The sequence below is a fragment of the Halichoerus grypus genome, chromosome 14, assembly GCF_964656455.1.
Source record: "Halichoerus grypus chromosome 14, mHalGry1.hap1.1, whole genome shotgun sequence".
Taxonomy (NCBI): Eukaryota; Metazoa; Chordata; class Mammalia; order Carnivora; family Phocidae; genus Halichoerus; species Halichoerus grypus.
Genome location: NC_135725.1, coordinates 2,244,256 through 2,264,665, shown reverse-complemented (window position 1 = coordinate 2,264,665; position 20,410 = coordinate 2,244,256). Strand labels below are relative to the sequence as shown.

General features: G+C 40.5%; 1 protein-coding gene across 3 annotated transcripts in view; it reads right to left on the bottom strand.

The window, feature by feature from the left end:
* SPIN1 (spindlin 1) overlaps window positions 1–20,410 on the bottom strand; it is an 81,583-nt gene that overhangs the window by 56,149 nt on the left and 5,024 nt on the right. Inside the window, exons 1-2 of one of the 3 annotated variants that reach the window (XM_078061385.1) lie at window positions 18,093–18,235; window positions 17,706–17,879 (exon numbers count right to left, since the gene is read on the bottom strand). The exons of the other annotated variants lie outside the window; for them this stretch is intronic. The gene's annotated coding sequence lies outside the window, so the exon portion shown is untranslated. Of the gene's footprint in view, window positions 1–17,705; window positions 17,880–18,092; window positions 18,236–20,410 lie in introns of those variants that run through there. 3 annotated transcript variants of the gene reach the window in all.

Genomic DNA, 20,410 nt, shown 5'->3' with positions numbered 1-20,410 from the left:
CTTTTCGGTAAGTCACCCATCCTGTTCCAAGGGGGGAAACACGTGATTCCCAGTGATTTGGAACAGCTGTTAGAAACGAAGGCCCTTGTAGTTGTTTTAGGGAATCCAAAGGCGAATAGGTTCCACCTGGTCCTTGGACCAGGCTCTTGTGCCTTTCTCCAAAAACAGGTAAACTTCTGGATAACCTGGAACTGCAATGGCCACTGCGGGGAACCTTTCTTTAGCCAAGTCCACCTTAAAGGGCACGGGAAAAGAGGATCCCAAACCTCTCGGAGACAACAACGGAATGCTTTGTTTGACTGGTATGCAGAAGACTCTAAAACACAAAATGACTTCAAAAACAGTTCTAAAAGGATCCTTACAGCATGCAAATAAAAAAAATCTTTAGTAAAATCTTTGGCCACCTGGGCAAGCAACCTTAACTTAGTTCATCTGCCAAAAACACAATTTGGATCCAACTATTCTTTTGAGTTCTCTGAGACATGACTAAAATTTTTTGAAACAAAAGCTGTAAGATCTCTGTTCTATCTGTAGGTTTATGATGCCTACATATATGTTGTAGATGTGATATATTTTTACCTCTGAATAGTACTGCCAGAATTAATTTTAAAGGCTCTATTTAATTGGCTTAAAGAAAATTAGGCATTTATATAAATTAAGTATACTCTCAGAAACATAGTACTAACCCAAACATTCTTCAAGTTCATTTGAACTGGGATAATCTCTGATAAATAAAAGCTAGTTTAAGTTTCTTGGTTTAACAAAAACAGGAATGTCTTCAGAGTTACCAATATTGAACGTAATGCAAACAGGAAACTCCTACCCAGGTTTACTGATCAAGTAAATTCATAGTCTCTCTAGGTTACAGAATATATCAACAAGAAAACAGTTAAGATGATAGTTAATTATTTAATGTCTAGTCCAAGCCTAATTGTTAGAAACAGGCAATTTAAATAAACATAAATAAGAACAAAGTTTCTACTGTTAAACTAATGGATGTTCACTGAATATTTAAATCATTTCCACATGAGATAAACATTAAATGCTAAACCTGTTTATCTAATTCTGACTTTTTAATTTTTATAGAGACAAAAAATATTTGGCTCTGTTAATAAACATGTTTTATGCCAAACTGAAAAAAAAATTTTAAGATTTTATTTATTTGACAGAGCGAGAGAGAGAGAAAGCACGAACAACGGGAGGGGCAGAGGGAGAGGGAGAAGCGGACTCTCCACAGAGCAGGGAGCCCCATGTGGGGCTCAATCCCAGGACCCTGGGATCACGACTGAGCCACCCAAACACCCCGAAAAAGAATTTAATATGAGGCAGAATACACTAGAAATTTTGGAACGTATGTATCAGTTTGCTAATCTACTAGAGGATGCTAACATATGACGGACTGCTCACAACGCCCACCTCCTGGTTTTCCCTGGATAGCAAAGTTAAGAACTGTTAGAAGTTGGAAAAGGCCCTGAGAGTGAACAGTGCACGAGAGAAAACATGAGCACACTTAAATTAATGGAACAAATTAACTCCACACACTCCATGTGCAGACAAGGCAGCAGGCACACCCTGCGAGGCGGGGCGGCAGCGGGGCTCCCGAGAGCTTCCTCCTACTGCGGGGTAATTTACTGTAACTTCCTGTTTCTCAAACTGTGGTTAGAGACCCTTAGTGAGTTGTGATAAACATTTATTTAAATAGGAAATATAGAGGCGCCTGGGTCCCTCAGTCAGTTGACCATCCAACTCTTGGTTTTGGCTCAGGTGGTGATCTCGAGGTGCTGGGGTCAAGCCCCAGGTCAGGTTCCGTGCTCACTGCGGAGTCTGCTTGAGATTCTTTCTCCCTCTCTCTCCCCTCCTCCCTCTGCCCCTCCCCACTCTCACATGCTCTCTCTCTCTCTAAATAAAATCTTTTAAAAAATAAATAGGAAATATACACATTATTTGTAGCTACCTATATACATAAATGGATAATACGTATATTCAATTTACCTATAACTTCTGAATGAATTTATTATGAATTTATCTATGGATAACTAAAAGAATTTCAAAAAGTGCCAAGAGTGCATGCATGGCATACACTGAAAATAGGAAATACATGTCAGTTTATTAGGCTTTTACTTTAGTTACTTATCTGGTTATATATATATTCGTATAGTATGTACTGGGCCAAAATAGACATTGTATTTTTTGCTGTGGATGGTCCCACAGGTTGGAAAGCCACTGCTTTGATACCACGGGATCCTGAGCAACAGAAGGGTCTATGCAGCCAGCTGGAAAGACCAATACAAGAACTACCACTCTTTCTGTCCTGCACACACACAGTGATAGTCCCCCAAGACCAGGCTGCAAGCACTCTCTGATAGGCTCACACGTTCCTGCCTTATGTTTTCAGTTCTACAGCCAGGAAACACTATTTAAAAGAACTTCTTCTATTTCTTATAACTACAATTCACCCTTGAACAACGCTGGGATTGGGACTGCCGGCAGCGTCAAAACTCCAGGTGTAACTTCTGACTCCCCAAAATCTTAACCAGTAATCGCTATTGTTAACTGGAAGCCCTGCCGATCACAAAAACAGTCGGTTAACCCATTCTGTATTCATATGCTGTATTCTTACAATAAAGTAAGCTAGAGAAAATGTCATTAAGAAAGGCATAAGAAAAGGTATTTTTACAGTACTGTCCTGTATTATTTACTGAAAAACACCTGCCCGTGAGCAGACCTGTGCAGTTCAGTCCTTGTTCAAGGGCCAACTGAACTTGCAAGGCTGTTGAGTTCTGGGGGCAGCTCCCCAGTATTCACAGCTCTGCTATCAGTTTAGAGTTTGCTGACCCACCTCTTTCAAATCTTGATTCTCCCTCTCAGCAATAATGAGGGATCTGCAGCCCCCACCTGTCCTATCACTCCCACTCCAGCACAACAAGGTCAGGAGACTCTACAGACACAATCTAATACTGTCATCATCAAAAGGCACATGGTTCATGTAAACTACGTACCAGGAATTTATACTCATTCCGTGTAATACACAAACACATCTATTATCCTCTAACAGTGAACCTGTGATTAATCTCTAACAACTGCCTTTCGAATTTCTTTTCTAGATAGTAGTCACTAAGTTTTAGAAATTGAGAACATCTGAACTAATAAAGTTGCAACTGTCAACAAAATTTATCTGTTTACTTATCTTTATGATTTTCATTCCTTAATCCCCATTACCTGCTTTCCCCATCCCATTTCCCCCATCCCCCTGCCCACCTCCCCTCTGGTGACCAGCACTGTGTTCTCTGTGGTTAAGTTTGTTTCTTGATTTGTGTCTCTGTCTCCTTTTTCCCCTTTGCTCGTTTAACTTCCACATATTAGTGAAGTCATACAGTGTTTGTCTTTCTCTGACTTATTTCACTTATTGTAATACTCTCTATATCCATCCACATCGTTGCAAATGGCAAGATTTCATTCTTTTTATGGATGAGTAATATTCCAAAGTATATATACACCATACCTTCTTTATTCATCTACTGATGAACACTTGGGCTGCTTCCATAAATCAGCTACTGTTGATAATGCTGCTATAAACATCGGGGTGCATGTATCCCTTTGAATTAGTACTTTTGTATTCTTTGGGTAAATACCCAGTAGTGCAGTTGCTGGATCGTAACGTAGTTCTACTTTTGAGGAACTTCCATACTGTTTTCCAGAGTGGCTGCACCAGCTTGCATTCCCACCAACAGTGAAAGAGGATTCCCTTTTCTCCACAACCTCACCAACACTTGTTTCCTGTTTTTTAATCATTCTGACTGATGTGAGGAGATATCTCACTGTAGTTTTCATCTGCATTTCCCTGATGATGAGTGATATTGAGCATCTTTTCATGTGTCTGTAGAACATGGGGTGTCTTCTTTGGAGAAATGTCTGTTCATGTCTTCTGCCCAATTTTTAATTGGATTGTTACTTTGATGAGTTCTATCAGTTCTTTATATATTTTGGATACTAATCCTTTACTGGATGTGCCATTTGCAAATATCTTCTCCCATTCCATAGGTTGATGTTTACTTTTGTTGATGGTGTCCTTTACTGTGCAGAAGCTTTTTATGTTGATGTAGTTTATTTTTGCTTTTGTTTCCGCTGCCTCGGGAGACTTCTAGAAAAATACTGCTATGGCTGATGTCAGAAAGATCACTGCTTATGTTCTCTTCAAAATTTTTATAGTTTCAGATCTCACCTTAAGTCTCTAATCCATTCTGAGTTTGTTTTTCTGTATGGTCAAAGAAAGTGGTCCAGTCTACATTAAGTTGATGGTCACTTACGTTTAAACCCATTCTTGACTCCTCTCCCCCCATTTTAGGTATATAGTGTCATATTTTACATCCTTTTTATTTTATGAATCCTTTCATTTTTACAGAAATATTCATTTTTACTGTTTTTGGTTTTTTCTTCTTTTCATACTCTCCCTTATGATCTCTCCTTTCCACTCAGGATCCCCTTTGATATGCCTTGTAGGGCTGGTTCAGTGCTCATGAACTCTTACTTTTTGTCTGAGAAACTCTTTCTCTCTCCTACTCTGAATGAGCCTTGCTGGATAGAATATTCTTGGCTGCAAATGTTTCTCTTTCAGCACGTTGAATATAACATGCCACTTCCCTTCTAGCTTGCAACTTTCTGCTGAAAACTCTACTCACAGCCTTATGTGGGTTCCTTGTATATAGCTATCTCCTTCTACTGCTTTTAAATGTTCTTCTTTATTGCTACTTTTTGCCATTTTAATTACTGTGTCTTGCGGTGGACCTCCTTGGGTTCAATTTTCCAAAAGATCTCTGTGCCTCCTGGATCTGGATGTTTCCTCCCCCAGATTCAGGAAGTTATTGGCTATTATTTCTTCAAATACATTTTCTGCCCCCTTTTCTCTCTCTTCCGTGACCTCAAAATGCAAATCTTATTACCTTGATGCAGCCACTAAGTGCCCAAAGACTATTCTCAATTTGCGTAATTTGCTCTGCTCTCCTTTGCTCAGCTTACTTTCCTTTACTCTGTCTTCCAGGTCATTAATTTCTTCCTCCCCTTCACTTAGCCTATTTATTCCATCAAGTATATTTTTAGTTTCACTTATTAGGTTCTTGATCTGATTCTTTATCTCTGTGTCAAGGGTCTCATTGATGTTCTCCATTCTTTCCTCCAGTCCAGTGAGTATCTTCTTTATGATCATTATTGTAAATTCCCTATCAAGTATATTACTTCTATCCATTTCACTTTGGTCTCTTGCTGTGGTTTGATCCTGTTCTCAGTCTCATTTTGTCTGGCTTTCTAGGTCTGTTTTGTGTTAGGAGAGTCAGTTACTTCTCTTTCTCTTTTTGGTAAGAGCCTTGTGAAGAAGTCCTGTAGTGCCCTGCAGTGCAGTGTCCCATTCCCCAGGTCCTGGCACTTCAGGGAGCGTCTCCTATGTGCGTTGCACGTGCTCTGCTATTAAGTCCTGGGCACTTTTTCCTTCAGTCCAGTCGTCTGCAGAGGCTCTCTTTGCCTTTTGTTTACAATGTTTGGTCCCCAGCAGGATGGGATGCATTTTAACAAGTGCGGTGGTCTGCCTGCAAAAATGAGACCTGCACCCAAACTGACATCCTGCAAAATGTGCAGATCAGGAAATGTGGTGTTGGCAGGGTTTGTCTTGGTTTTTTCTGGGTGAGGGGCCCACAGCGCTGGGACTGAAGGGAACATGACTGGGAAAGGCAGATCCGCCGGGGGGGGGGGGGGGTGTGGGTGTGGGTGCGGGTGCAGGTTTCAGGGGAGGGTGTGGAGTGCAGGTGTAAGCAAGTTAGATTAGGAGTGTCAGCGCCACACTGGTTCCCACAGATGGCCTTTTTTCATGCTGGGGGGCAGAGGAGGGAAATGATGCCTGCCAGCTCCTTTGTTTGGTGGGGGTCCCCTCCCTATGATCACTGTCTCCCTGGGCCACATTTCAAGATGGGCAAATCACTCTCCCAGCTGCCACCAGTGTTTTTCAAACTGCTAGTTCTATGCCACATCTGCTCAGGCTGCTGCCGGTCAAGCTATCTCTTTAAGGATGGGGGATTCAGTTTACTAATGCCCTCTCCCTCTGGGTTCTGAGCTGATTCTGCTGATTTTTAGAATTCCAGGCTTTAAGTCCTGCTGATTACAAGAACTCACAAATTCGGGCCCTCTTGCTTTCAAAGGCAAACGTTACACGGATTCATCCTCCCCATTCCTGGGCTCCGTGGTATGAAACTGTTTATTGCCCTTCTCCTTCCCACCAGCTCCCTCCACACCTCAAACGGCCATAGTCTGTTTTGCTCCCAGACCACATCTTCACCTTTCCTACCTTCTTTGATGGGGCATTTTTGCTACCTTTAGTTGTGGAGCTTGTTTTGCCAGTCTTCAGATCATTTTCTCGGTTATTTAGGCTGCTGTGTTATCTAGTTGTATCCATGGGACAAGGGAGCTTAAGGCCCTCCTACTCGGCCATCTTGCCAGCAAACCACCAAAAAAGTATTTTTTTACACAAATCTGTACTACTAGAAATAATGATGAAAGAAAATGTATACAAGAAGTAGAATCTACAGTTTCTGTTAAAGAGATATGAGGAATAGAGATGCATTTTTGTTGAAGGAAACAAATAATTTTATCCTTAAGTAAAATAATTATCCCAGAATAAGGGGGAAAAAAGGAAAAAAACAGAACAAAACCTAAATAGATATAGAAAATCTTAGAAGGTTTGTAGAAAAGGGAATTTTAAGAAACATTTTGTGTGTGGTCAAGCTAAGATTAGGATGGGCCTATTTAAGTTAAAAAAAAAAGAAAAAGAAAAAGAAGAATTTTATTTTAAAAGTACCCTAGTGCAAGCTTAGAATTTGGCTTTCTGTTAAATGGACAAGCTTCTTTTTAGACTACTGGTCTGCTCTTAATAAGAAATTATAAACAAAGATTTTTCTCTGCCTTTAATGTAATAACCTACAAGAATAATTTCCTGTGTTCCACATTGTCTTCAACTATCTTTGACTTCTTAGAAAAATAAGTCTTCTCTACTAAAACAGTTAAATTTTGTGGATGTTTTTTTACATGTACTTACCACTGAAATCTTTTCAGTCATTTTCGTTGAAGGGATAATGAAGTATCGCTTCACAAACTACAGTCCTATTTGATCAAATGTTTTAAACCTTTTGACATTTTTTGAAAGAGAATACAATCAGGGGGAATGGCAGGCAGAGGTAGAGGGAGAAGCAGGCTCCCTGCTGAGCATGGTGCCCGATGCAGGGCTCGATCCCAGAACCCTGGGAACGTGACCTGAGCTGAAGGCAGACGCTTACCCAACTGAGCCACCCAGGCACCCCAAGCTTTTAACATTTTTAATAAACTTCCCCAAATCAAATTCTGAAGTAAAAAAAAAATATATATTAATTTAACAATGTAATCTTTTGCTGGTGGAGAGTCTTGCCACAATGTTGATGGCTATTAATCCATCAGGGTGCTGGCGGCTGAAGGCTGGGTGACTGTGGCCGTTTCTGAAAACAAGACAACCGTTAAGTTTGCCACATGAATGGACTCTTCCTTCAGGAAAAAATTTCTCTGTAGCATGTACTTCTCTATAGCATGTGATGCTGTTTGGTAGCATTTGACCCACAGAACTTCTTTCAAAACTAGAGTCCATCCTCTCAAACCCTGACAATGCTTTACAACTATGTTCCTATGATATTCTAAATCCTTTGTTTTTATTTCAACAATCTTCACAGCATCTTAACCAATAGATTCCATCTCAAGAATCCACTTTCTTGGGGCGCCTCGGTGGCTCAGTCTTTAAGCGTCTGCCTTCGGCTCAGGTCATTCTTTGCTCATCCGTAAGAAGCAACTCCTCATCTGTTCAAGTTTTATCATGAGATTCTAGCAGTTCAGTCCCATCTTCAGGCCACACTTCTGATCCTGGTTCTCTTGCTGTTTCCCCCACATCTGCAGTGACTTCCTCCACTGAAGTCTTGAACCCCTCAAAGCCATTCATGGAGTGTTGGAATCAACTTCTTCCAAATTTCTGTTGATGATGACATTTTGGCCTTCCCATGAATCAGAAATGTTTTTTATGGTATCTAGAATAGTGAATCCTTTCCAGAAGTTTTCAGTTGATTTTGCCCAGACCCATCAGAGAAATCACTATCTATGGCAGCTATAAAACCTTACAAAAGGTATTTCTTCAATAATACTTGAAAATCGAAATTGCTCCTTAATCCATGGGCTGCAGGATGGATGTTATGTTACCAGCATGAAACATTAATCTCACTGGATATCTCCATCAGAGTTCGTGGGTGACCAAGTGCGCTGTCAATAAGCAGTTACTTATATTTTGAAAAGAGACTTTTTTCCTTGACAGTAGCTCTTACCAGTAGACTTAAAATACTCCATAAACCATGTTGTACACAGACATGCTATCCCCAGGCTTTGTTGTTCCATTTCTACAGCACGAACAGAGTAGATTTAGCATACTTCTTAAGATCCCTAAGATTTTCAGAATGGTAAATGACCACTGGCTTCAACTTAAAGTCATCAGCTGCATTAGCCCCTAACAAGACAGTCAGTGGCGTCTGAAGCTTTGAAGCCATGCACTGACTTCTCTCCAGCTATGGAAGTCGTAGATAACACCTTTCACTTTAAGGCTGGTTCATCTACACTACAAACGTTGTTTAACGGAAGCATCTTCATAAATTCTCTCAGCCAGACCTTCTGGATCACTTGCTGCAGCACTTACATCAGTCCCTCCTGCTTCACCTTGCACTTTTATGTCACAGAGACAGCTTCTTTCCTGAGACCTCAGGAACCAACCTCTGCTAGCTTCAAACTCTTCTTCTGCAGTTTCCTCGCCCCGTTCAGCCTTCTTGGAATTGAAGAGTCAGGGCCTTGCTCTGGGTGAAACTTTGGCTGAATGGAATGTTGTGGCTGGTTTGATCACTTATCCAGACCAAACTTCCTCCGTATCAGCAGTAAGGCTGCTTCACGTTCTTAATCACTTGTGTGTTCACTGGAGTAGCATTTTTTTTTTAAGATTTTATTTATTTATTTGACAGAGACACAGCGAGAGAGGGAACACAAGCAGGGGGAGTGGGAGAGGGAGAAGCAGGCTTCCCGCTGAGCAGGGAGCCCGATGTGGGGCTCGATCCCAGGACCCTGGGATCATGACCCGAGCCAAAGGCAGACGCTTAACGACTGAGCCACCCAGGTGCCCCTGGAATAGCATTTTTAATTTCCTTCAAAAACTTCCTTTGCAACCACAGCTTGGTTAACTTGTTCAAGAGGCCTAGATTTCAGCCCATCTTAGCTTTCAACATGCCTTCCTCACTAAGCTCAATCCTTTCTAGCTTTTGACTGAAAGTGAGAGCCATATGACTCTTCCTCTCAGTTGATTATGTAGAGACCATTGTAGGGTTATTAGTTGGCCTAATTTCAATATTGTTTTATCTCAGGGGAGAGCAGGAGACAGGGGAACAGCCAGACAGTAGAGCAGTCAGAACACACGAAACATTTATCGATTAGGTTGACCACCTTATTTGCGCATGGTTTCTAGTGCCCCAAAACAATTACAATAGTAAAATCAAAGATCAATGATCAAAGATCACAAGTACCACATTAACAAAAATGTATGAAATATTGTGAGGATTATCAAAATGTGACACAGACACACAAAGTAAGCAAATACTGTTAAAAAAAATAGCACCAGGGCACCTAGCTGGCTCAATCAGAACATGCAACTCTTGACCTTGGGGTTGTGGGTTTGAGCCTCACAATGGGTATAGAGAATACTTTAAAAAATAAAATCTTTTAAAAAAAAGAAAAGAAAATGGCGCCAAGAGACTCAACAAAGGGTTGCCACAAACCTTCAATCTATTAAAAATAGTAATAATAATACCGTATCTGCAAAGCACAATAAAGTGAAGTGCAATAAAACAGGTATGGCCAGCTTTTACATGGTAAGCATTATCAAATAAGAAATAATACTAACCCTTCTTTATGTTGTACTTTCATAAATATAAGTATTCTGGAAATTATATGGAAATCTTAAAAATCTGAAATGTTCTGGCACATGTTATAAGTCGCAATTCCAACTACTATCTTACAATACTATATAATACAAAAATAACCAAACCCCCGTCAATTACCTTCTAATAATGTCTCATCTGACCCTTAACCTTCACCAAATTTTAAGTCTTTTATCACAGTTATTGTTTTACTCTGATGCTTTTACAAAACTGTGCCTGCAAAAATGCTTCATCTTCAAGGAGATTCACAGAAAAGACCCTGACAATTACTCTAGAATAAAGATTTCTGAAACTCTCAAAATCATAAAACTGAACTGGGGTAAGAATTTCCAAAACTCTGACGCAAAAACTGAACTGCTAACAAAAGACAAAGAATTACAGAGGACTGAATAAGTTGATGAAGATGATCATGACTTTTATGACTTCATTTAAAACACTGCTGGTTCTTTAATGTTTTGTTTTCCTAATTTAAAGGACTCCCTTTTCTCCTCTCAAGTTATCTATGACTTAACGGCAATTTAGTAATGTATGTCTTTATAACAAAGGTTGACAACGTATGTTTCTGCAAAAGTTCAGTAAGAATCTGTTCTCCCAGGTCGCCTGGGTGGCTCAGTCGGCTAAGCATCTGCCTTCAGCTCAGGTCATATCTCAGGGTCCTGGGACTGAGCCCTGTACCAGGCTCCCTGCTCAGCGGGGAGTCAGCTTCTCCCTCTCCCCCTGCTCATGCACACTCTCGCTCAAATAAAACCTTAAAAAAAAAAGAAAAAAAGAATCTGTTCTCCCTATGACAGGAAACAATTAGACAAATCCCTGTCTTGGCTTTTTAGCCTAAAGAGACTTTTAAAGTTCAATCCGAGATTCCCTATGAAAAGTTCCAGCAAAGTAGATTTAAAAAGAGTCTTTATGGCCAAAACACTATTCTTCCTGCACTTATATAATCAAGACAAGTTTATCGGAAACTAGACTTAATCTGCAAAACTAGTCTTATGTTCTTATTTTTAAAAGAAATGGAAATGATGGAAGGAAAAAACTGTATCAAATAATATGCCTTTATGGATATCAGATTAGTCTATTATTTGTTTTCTACCCATCAACTGGGCTGTTCCAGAATTCTCGTTTCCTCTAATATTTGGCTAGAACTCTCTAACATATCCAATTTTCTCCCACTTTTTGGACACGGAATCACCATGAAACTAAAATTGACTCTTTCCTAGAACCATGTACCCTAAAACTGGACAACCTGATAGAAACTTCAGAGGAATCACAGTGCTCACGTGTGGACAGTTTTCGTGCCTGTTGCTATGTGGCTGCTCAGAAAGATCACCAGGGACATTATTGCTGCAAACCAGGAGAATCTGTCAGGTTGCCACTATCTGCCCTCACTCCATCTAAAGATACTCAGAACCCTACATTTAGAAACCTCAACTGGCTGCTCATCAAATTCACAAAACAGAATTTATAATTTGCTTGAACTACTAACCTTTGTTTTTTTGTTTCCATAGAAATGCCTCTCATTAAATCACCTACTCGATCTCACCTTACAGAGGCCTAATTTACATGGAAGCCCACCTGCAACACCACCTTCTGAAATACAACATCCTCTCGTCCATCCTGTCCTACGTATTTTGAACATAAGTGTTTGCTTATATGTTATGTTGTGCTCTATGTAATCATTTAAAAAAAAATGTAAACTGACTTAGGTAAAACCTGAATCTGATTATAACCCACTTGATTTATTTGACTGGTTAAATCTTAGCTCCTGAAAATCCCGGCTCTGGGAAATTTTTCAATCTTTGGCTACTGTTCTCCTCACAGTCGTCATACAAACCCGTCTAGTGCATATAATCTCTTGAAGGTTTTAAATGCCTATTGGCAGCCACTCACATGACAAATGTCATCCATCAGAATAAACAACTCAATGATATCAACAATAACCACATGAATGATAAAGACACTGACTAGGGGCGCCTGGGTGGCTCAGTTGGTTAAGCGACTGCCTTCGGCTCAGGTCATGATCCTGGAGTCCCAGGATCGAGTCCCGCATCGGGCTCCCTGCTCAGCAGGAAGTCTGCTTCTCCCTCTGACCCTCCCTCCTCTCATGCTCTCTCTCTCTCTCTCATTCTCTCTCTCAAATAAATAAAATCTTAAAAAAAAAAAAAAAGACAGTGACTACACGGACCTCCAGCCTGATGACTTAACTACTGGAAACAGCAAATGTGTTCATTCTTCTGCCTGACTACATCAGCGGTAGAAACCAAGAATAACGTTATAATTGTTGGTCATACTCTCAGCCTGCTAAGTAAATGACCAAAAGGGGGGAACTGTTAAAATCAAGGACAGGCAGAGACCAGCCTTGAAGATTCCCTGAGCAGACACAACCAGTTCAGTCATGCAGGCAAAGCTTAATTCAGCTTACCTGGCAAGGTTAACTTGATCTGGAACATTCCTTTCTTGTGTCTCTGAAAATCACAAACAAAACTTGAACTGTTTCCCAAGGTTGATATGAGATAACCTCTGATCAATTCCATATCATTTAAGAAAATTCTAATATTGTAACTAACCACTGTGTAAATTAAACAATCATTGCCTTCTCACTATATAAGCTTCTTTATAACAACATACCCCTAACCCTCATTCTATGTTCTGATTTCAGCACTCCAGGTTTGCAAACTGTATCTTTGGTGTGTGCACAACAAACTTTTACTAATTACTACATCAGTTATTCATTGGTTTTACTCTGGCTATTTTGAACCTTTGACAATATCAAAGAACACGATTTTCCAGAAGTGAAAAAAGCACAATAAATTCAATGCGTGACATTAACAGTAGGCTAACCTTGTTAAAAATTAGTGAAGAGAGATTAGAAAAAAATATCCTGAATGAAGCATGAAGAGGATAAGAAACTGAGAGGGTCTAATATGCTTTCAATGGATTCTGAAAAGGGGGTGGTAGGCAGGCAGCAAAAATACTTTAAAAGATGGTGCCTACACACTTTTCAAAAGAATGAAAAGAACTTCAGTACAGATTTAATTGCACCTACAAAAACAAAATATACATAAAAATATATACCTAGACACATCATAGCAAAACTGTTGAAAACCAAAGATTAAAAAAAAAAAAACCTATAAAAGGAGGAGAAATCAGAGAGGGGGACAAACCATGAGAGACTATGGACCCTGGGAAACAAAATGAGGGTTTCAGAGGGGAGGGGGGTGGGAGGATGGGGTAACTGGGTGACGAGCATTAAGGAAGGCACATGTTGTGATGAGCACTGGGTGTTATATGCAACTAATGAATCACTGAACACTACATCAAAAGCTAATGATCTATACTATACAGTGGCTAACTGAACATAATAAAAAATAAAAATTAAAAAAAAAAAAAGACAAATTCCAGGCGCCTGGGTGGCTCAGTTGGTTAAGAGTCTGCCTTCAGTTCAGGTCATGATCCCAGAGTCCTGGGTTCGAGTCCCACATCAGGCTCCTTGCTCAGCAGGGAGCCTGCTTCTCCCTCTCCCTCTGCCTGCTCCCCCCACTTGTGCTCTCACTGTCAAATAAATTAATTAATCTTAAAAAAAAAGACAAATTCCACTCATGGGAGTAAATATTAAACTGACAGCTTACTTCTCATAGAGAGAATAGAAACCAAATATGTAATTCAGGAACTTCTTTCAACACCTTAGAAGAAAACCAACCATTTAGGCAATTCAATACACATCAAAATTATCCCTCAAAAAGAAACCAATTTGTGAAATTTTTAGCTAACATAATCAGAGAATTCACTATTAGCAGTCATTCAACAGGTGAGAAACACAAAGAGTGTTCCTCAGGCAGAAGGACAATGTTCAAAGATGGAGGACCGGAATTACAGCAATGAATGAAAAACAATGAAAAGGGTAAATCTAAATGGTTATTAATTATACAAATTAATAATGTCTTAAGATAAAACAGATACAGAATTAAAGGAGCACAACAGTGGCATATAAGTGAAAATGAGATAAATGAAGTTTAAGTGCCCAGGAAGAGAGGAAAATAACCAAATATTACATTCTGAGAAGTCAAAAACAACAAGTGTTTTAAATAACTTCCAAGTTAACAACAACAACAACAAAAAAAAGCATCCAAGAAAAACAAAAAAGGAGAGGAAAAAAGCCATTAAGCAGGTATAATAAAGAGAAAATACTTAAAATAAAATTTACACCCAACTATGTCAATGATTTTGTTAAGTGACAACAGACCAAGTGTTCCAAATGTTAAGAAACATTGTCAGGCTAAATTGTTTAAATTCCAATGATACATTGTTGACAACAGACTCATTCAAAATGTAAGTACACAGAAAGTATGAAAATAAAGAGTAAAAAAAGACATACATTACATATATTAACCAGAGAAAAGATAGTGCAGCTACATTAATATACAGCTAAACAAACTTTGTCCTAACTATACATTTGTCTTAAAGAGGAACACTTAATAATTTTTAAAAACTCAACTGATGAGGAAGACCTACAACTCTAAACATATATGCACCTAACAACATATCCTCAAAATATATAAAGCAAAAACTATCAAAACTAAAGAGGAACAAATGCAAGATCGCAGTACTAATACATTTCTGTTGCTGAGCAATACAACCAGTAGACTAAAAGGAAAAACTAATAAGGATGTTAAATTCAACATGACTAACCAAGCTGAACTAACATATATAGACACTGCATCCAACAAATACATAAGCACATTCTTTCCAAGCACACACTGGACATTTACAAATATTCATCATATGTTGGGCCATAAAGCAAGTTTCAAAAATTTCATAAGCTTTTAAAGTGTTCTGACCACAACAGAATTAAGATAGAAATACAGGCAGAGGGGCGCCTGGGTGGCTCAGCAGGTTAAGTGTCTGCCTTCAGCTCACATCATAATCCCAGAGTCCTGGGATCAAGCCCCACATCGGGCTCCCTGCTCAGCAGGGAGTCTGCTTCTCCCTCTGCCCTTCACCATGCTCATGCGCTCTCTCCCTCTCTCTCCCATAAATAAATTAAATCTTAAAATATATATATATATATATATATATATATATATATAGGCAAAGCAGAGACGATTCTTAGAGCAGTGAAACCACTGTGTATGACGCTATAATGGTGGATACATACCACATATTTATCAAAACTCATAGAATATACACCAACAACAGTAAATACTAACATAAAACTATGGACTTAGAATGGTGATGACGTGTCAACAAAGGTTCAGTGACTGTAACAAACAAATGTACAATCTGGTGCAGGATGTTGATTATGGGGGAGGCTAGAGGGGATGGTGAGGGGATCAGGAGGTAGAAGAGACTCTGTACTTTCTGCTCAATTTTGCTGTGAACTTAAAACTGCTCTTAAAAATAAAGTCTATTTTTAAAAAAGATTTATCCGTCAGGTTATATTAAGTATGCTTTGGTTACAAACCCCAGAAATCTTAGTTAAGAAAACTTAACCCAAAATACTTCCCACTTCCCACCCCTACCCTCCCACTTCTCTTCTTTTCTCCACCCCACCCCTCCTGCACCTCCCTCTGCTTTCTGCTCACTGTAGACACATAAAAGCCCGGCACTGCAGGAAGCTCCATCTGGAAACATGATCACTGGCAGGAGGAAAGGGATGTGGCAAATCTCACCACTGCTCTTAAAGTTTATGTGACAAGTCTCTTCTGCTCACATTTCACTGACCAAGATAAATACATGGCCACATCTAACTCAGGAAGCAGGAACCAGATACTACCACACACCCACTGTAATATCTAAAATTACAAAGACCAACAATACCAAATATCGATGAGAATGTAGAGCCACAAGAATGTATTTACTGTAGTAGGAATAGAAACTGGTATATCTACTTTGGAAAAGTTTGGCATTATCTACTAACATTGAACACAGACCTAATATATGACCCAGCAATTCTACTCCTAAGTGTACTGAACACAAAAGTATGCAAGAAACATGTACCTGAAAGTTCACAGCAAGTCCACTCATGTGAGCCCGGTGACAGCCATGAAAATGAGCCTCTTGGATCACCTACCATGGAGAGATGCTCCACTCTGAACTCACCAACACACTCCACACCAGCACCACACTTCCCACAGGCTGTTTCTAGCCAATGACCAGCCATAGGCAGAATACTAATCCAGGCTTATTCCTGCAGGACAAGGGACTCCCATGACTCCCAACTCTGGCTAGAAGACTCCTCACTGGCTTTGCTTAAACTTTCTTAGAACTGCACTGCAGTCATCAAACTTTGTCTCCCAAACATTCTTCATCCCTTCCCCCTCCACATGCAGCAGACCTCCAAGGTGATGACAACGCCCACACATGTATTTCCCCCACTACATCTAAATCTGATCCAAACTTGGGATGCCTGGGTGGCTCAGTTGGTTAAGCATCTGCCTTCAGCTCAAGACACAATCCCAGGGTTCTGGGGTCAAGCCCCACGTCGGGCTCCCTGCTCAGTGGGGAGTCTGCTTCTCCCTCTCCCTCTGCCCCTTCCCCCTCTGCTTGTGTTCGCTCTCTCAAATAAGATCTTTTAAACAAACAAACACACCTGATCCAAATTTGTTGTCCTCTGGTTCTTGGGAGACCTGAACTAACAGTCTCAAACTGGGAACATCCCAATTTTTATCAACAAGAGAATGAAAACCCATGAATAGTACAATTCATACATGAAACTACAACTCTAGTGACCACATAAATGAAATTCACGATGAATAGTTCCACAATTAGTGTGTCACAGACCATGAATGTGCCACTACTTCTATACATTTCACACACATACACACACACAAAACAAAGAAAAAGCAAGACTCTGAAGTCAACAGTCCTCAAACAGAGGGCAGATCTACTACTATTAACTCAGACTAAGCTATTTAGAGCCAATTGTTACTATGTTAGCCAGAGCCCTCCTCTTGCCCTCCTCCATCCGCCCAACCCCAGAATTAACCAATTATAAAAGACTGCTGTGACTCTAACATACTATTATGCAAATACTTAAAAGCATAGATACAAAGACGTACAAACATCTTAAAACACACACAGAACATAGTTCTATAACTTGCTTCTTACTAAATATTTTGTTTCCCACAGAGTATAGTAAAATTTTCCTCTTATTTGTAATAGTGACAAGACATTCCAGCGTATCGATAAAAAATTCACTTATTTTGCCCTAACCCCAATGTTGGACAGGTATTTCAAATTTGTCATATCACAAATACTACTATCATGAAAAATCTTACAAATGCAGATTTACAAACTCATACAAATGCATCTATACAACAAATTCGTATCAGTGGAACTGCTAAGCCAAAGAGTATGGACATTTAAAAATGTCTAAATATAGGGGCACCTGAATGGCTCAGTCGGTTAAGTGTCGGACTCTTGGTTTCTGCTCAGATCATGATCTCAGGGTCCTGGGATCAACTCCTGTGTCAAGCTCTGCACTCAGCAGGGAGTCTGCTAGAGATTCTTTCCCTCTGCCCCTCCCCTACTCTCTCTCTAAAATAAAATCTTTTTTTGAAAAGTGTCTAAATATAATGAAACTACTTTCCAACAAGGTTCTACCAAACTACAGCCCCACCAATGACATAATTTATTGAAAAACTATATATACTTTAGGTGAATCTTACTTTATTAGACTAATACCTTAGAAATTATGAAAAGTGGGCTGCCTGGGTGGCTCGGTCGGTTAAGCATCTGCCTTCAGCTCAGGTCATGATCCCAGGTCCTGGGATCCAGTCCCACATCGGGTTCCTTGCTCAGTGGGGAGCCTCTGCTTCTCCCTCTGCCTGCTGCTCCCCCTGCTTGTGCTCTCTCTCTCTGTGACAAATAAATAAATAAATAATCTTTAAGAAAAAAAATTATGAAAAGTAATTATAAATGGAAGAACATAGGATCACTTCTGTCTTTCACTGAGTCAATTTAAAGGAAAAACTTTACAGAATTAAACAATACCGGGGTAAACCAAAGAAATTACTGGTAGATGCAACCCAAACATTAATTCTAAATTAAAACAAGACCATTCCAGGGCACCTGGGTGGCTCAGTCGGTTGAGCGTCCAACTCTTGATTTCAGCTCAGGTCATGATCTCAGGGTCGCAGGATGCAGCCCCATGTTGGGCTCCATGATCAGCTGGGGGGGGGGGGGGGAGTCTGCTGGAGATTCTCTCTCCCTCTCCCCCTGCTTGCTCGCTCGCTCTGTCTAGAAAAATAAATAAATCTTTAAAAAAAATAATATGGGACACTTGGGTGGTTAAGCGTCTGCCTTTGGCTCAGGTCATGATCCTGCTCAGCGGGGAGTCTGCTTCTTCTGCCCCTCACCCCACTCACACTCTCTCTCAAATAAATAAAAAAGTCTTTAAGAAAAATAATAAAAGAAAAGAAAACAAGACCATTCCACAGACATGCCACCCCAGGAGCCAACTATCATCACTGCATTTACGGATCCTGCAGTTCCCACTGAGAAGAGTGACCAGAGCTCTGTAGGATACTGGGACTCCCTTTGCAACTGCAATATAAGGCATAACCTCTGAATCTTCCCAGGATGGGTGAGCAGGTCCTTCACAACAAAGCCACTCCAACATTCCGATCTCCCTAAGCCTTCCTCCATTATATACCAAGACAGTTCTGTCATCTCAGCTTTGCTTAGACAGACGGCCTTTTGATTTGTTTAAGGCAATCAACCAGCACTCTAATCCCTCGAGCTATAAAACTGATCCAGAATGCCCACTTATAAGCCCATATCAACAAATTCAGCCTAACCCACCTTCGTGTCCCTTCCACCATTACCAAACACCCTTAAGATCCATTCCCACAAATACCCCCCAGCTCCTACCTATACAGTGGCAAACCAGACAATCTTTTGGATCTCATGAGTCACGCTCTCTATACCTCCTACTTTGGGGCCTGCTGGGACGATCCTCGGGGAAGAGTAGGCAATTACAGGTTTGCCACGCAAAGCAGATTAAGTTCCTCACGCAGGGGTTGGAAAAGCTGTTTCTACTGGCAAAGGTAACACAGCAGAATTTAGGTCTCCAGCTTAATTGGAATCTGACCATACGTTTCCTAATCCAATTTTTACAATTCCACTCCTTATCAATCAATGCTCTTGCTTACAAATTTGGAATTCAATTTGCATTTTTTAGGGCAGTCGCAGAAACTTTCAGGTCCCTTATGTGGAACCCCAGTTGGCATTTAAAACCCTGAGCTCATCATTTTGCTTTGTAATGTTTTAACTTGGCTAGATGGAACCACATTCCCCAGAACTTCCCTTCCCGGCTGGTTCCGGTTTGGGCCACAAGGGGGCTCCGGTACAGCGGGCAGAGGGTGCAGCCCGGGTGGCAGCACATCTGCAGCCTGCACCCGCCGGCCTGCTGGGCCCCCTCACTGCGCCAGGCAGGGCTGGCCTTGCAAGGCTGCTGCACTGGCCCATCTCTTCCCCAGGTTCCCTGAGAGTCCTACCTCCTGACCGTGTGTGTGGTCAGCTCCAAGACCAAAGTCAGAGGCAACAGAACGGACACAACTTCCAATTTGTCCCACACAGCAGACCAGACGTAACTACACGGCATCCATCTCTCTCCTTAGACAACTGCCCAGGAGGGTCTGAGCGCTCAACAACCCAGGCACTGAGCTGAGAATTAGAAAAGTAATTATAGGCAAAAACAGGAACAGTCTCTGCTTTCATGAAGCTCAACCTCCTAGAGAAAATGAAAATTCACTAAGTTACGTTAATTTACGCTGTAATTTTGAAGTAACAGTAAGACAGCAGTGTCTCTAATAGGAGAATTTGACTACAGGGAAGTCAAGAAAAAAACTCAAGAACTTCAGAAAATTGATGGCTGCTGTAGTGTGTGACGGATATACAAAGTTCTTTAGACCGTTCTCTTTATCATGAAAATCTGCGAACTCACGCAGAAAGAATCTCATGAAAAAGTGATGCTGGAGACAAACTCTAAGGGAAGGCTGGGAAGAACTGAAACAGGACCAAAAAACAAAACATTCCAGGCAGAGGAAACAGAACCAGCACCGCATGCCCTGTGGAGAAGGTGCTAGGCACAGGAGAATGACGAGCACAAGGAAAACAAGGGGAGATGCGGTGTAAGGCGAGGCTGAGGCGCCAGAGGATAAAAATTATGTATGCCCTTGAGATCATGTTACTAAGTTCAGTACTTAAAGCCACTGAGAGCTTTAAGTAAAAGGGTGACATAATGAGATCTACCTTTTTAAACTCTAATTTTTTTACACTAAACAAATTTCAAACACAGTTATCTTTTACCCACGAATCTCACTGTGTTAAAGCTAAACATGCACAAACACAAAAAAACATATCCACAAGGTTATTCCCCGCAGCAA